Here is a 1,526-nt window from a genome sequence, read left to right on the forward strand (position 1 = left end):
GTCCTCCACAACTAGACTGAAGAACAAAACGACAGCAAATTGTCTGTTCCCCTTCCCCCAATTCCCCAGCACTGTTCCCATCCCCCCAACTCCCCAATAAAAATCTTAAAAAAAATACACCAATTAGTCTAATAATCAACCAGCGATAAGTTACTTAAAGCTAAACAACATCTATATTCTAAAGGTTTTAGAATTATTTCAAAATTTTCCTCTAAATCGAGAGGAAGCGTGAAACAAACAATATACTCCTTTTCTAACAAGATTATGCAAAGACAAAATAGTACAATCTACAGAGGCTGAGTCTTACAAAGCATTTGCCTTTTAATCACTAACCTCATTATCTGTCTAATATGATCAATCATTGATTTGATTGGCAGATGGTTTAGATTTAATTTTCTATTTTAAAAAAGAAATAAAATGAATTACATGACTTTAATTATATCATTACAAATCCTTTCATATAAATAATAGAAAGCAAAATATATCAATTCCCCTTTTCTGTCATATCTTCTTCCCTATGAAGTCTTAGTAAAAATAGAGTTATGTTTTTGATAAGAATACTACTCTACCCTTTTGTACACTGGATTTGAAGAAAAAGTTTTAATCAGCAACTTCAGAAAAAGATATTAAAATCAAAATAATTATCCTTCTTTCTTGCTCAATTAAGCATAACACCTACAAATGCACCTGGAATTCCTGAATTTTAAGTACTTATTTTCATAATTAATTACATCCTGATAAAAACTCCAGTCCATTGGACTTGTAAACTATTACATAAACAATAGGATTAATTGAAATACTGGAAGAATCTACAAAGAGTTGAAGAATCCTCTTCTAAAATTGAAAGAGCCTTTTTTGGCTTAGGTTTATTTCTAACTAAAGGAAGTAGCTATGGGCACTAGATTTATTATCCCACCCTAAGACTGACTAAAACTGTAAATACACACACCAGTCTCTCTCCCTCCCTTTCACCCACTCTCTCACTCACTCTTTGAAATAAAATATAGAACATCCATTTTCAGGACTTATAAAATTATATTTTTTAAAAATGCTATCACTGAAGGAACTTTTTTGGAAATACTACTTTATAGTACTGCAGTGATGTCATTAAATGATACATTTGATATCAAAAATATCTTCAGGAGATATTTATTCCCTTCTTTTGTTTATAGGTTTGGCAGAATGGCATGCTCCTACTGCGGGAATGTTTCTATGGGTTAAAATTAAGGGCATTAATGATGTAAAAAAACTGATTGAAGAAAAAGCCATTAAAAAAGAGGTAAAAGTGGGGGTGGGGGGTAGGGAGGGGGTAGTTATAGATTTTTCAAAAAGCAATTTCTTAAATAAAAATCGAGAGAGAGATTTATCATTGCCCAGCACCTCAACTCATAGTGTGTTAATATCAGGTATGTTATCTCATTATTAAAATCGTAATAGATTTTTGGGTTATGAAATTATTCTTCTGGTTTAAATTAATGGAACTATAGTCATTCATCTCATCTACTGGTTAGTTTGTGGCTAAGAGC

The 1,526-nt window shown here is 31.6% G+C and overlaps 1 long non-coding RNA gene across 1 annotated transcript in view; it reads left to right on the forward strand.

The window, feature by feature from the left end:
• The first annotated feature begins 1,065 nt into the window (after window positions 1–1,065).
• Window positions 1,066–1,526, forward strand: part of LOC109394919 (uncharacterized) — a 10,565-nt gene continuing 10,104 nt past the window's right edge. Inside the window, exon 1 of the long non-coding RNA XR_002126551.1 lies at window positions 1,066–1,279. This is a non-coding gene — a long non-coding RNA (uncharacterized LOC109394919). The remainder of the gene's footprint in view (window positions 1,280–1,526) is intronic.

Source organism: Hipposideros armiger, unplaced genomic scaffold, assembly GCF_001890085.2.
Source record: "Hipposideros armiger isolate ML-2016 unplaced genomic scaffold, ASM189008v1 scaffold_444, whole genome shotgun sequence".
In the NCBI taxonomy this organism is placed as follows: domain Eukaryota; kingdom Metazoa; phylum Chordata; class Mammalia; order Chiroptera; family Hipposideridae; genus Hipposideros; species Hipposideros armiger.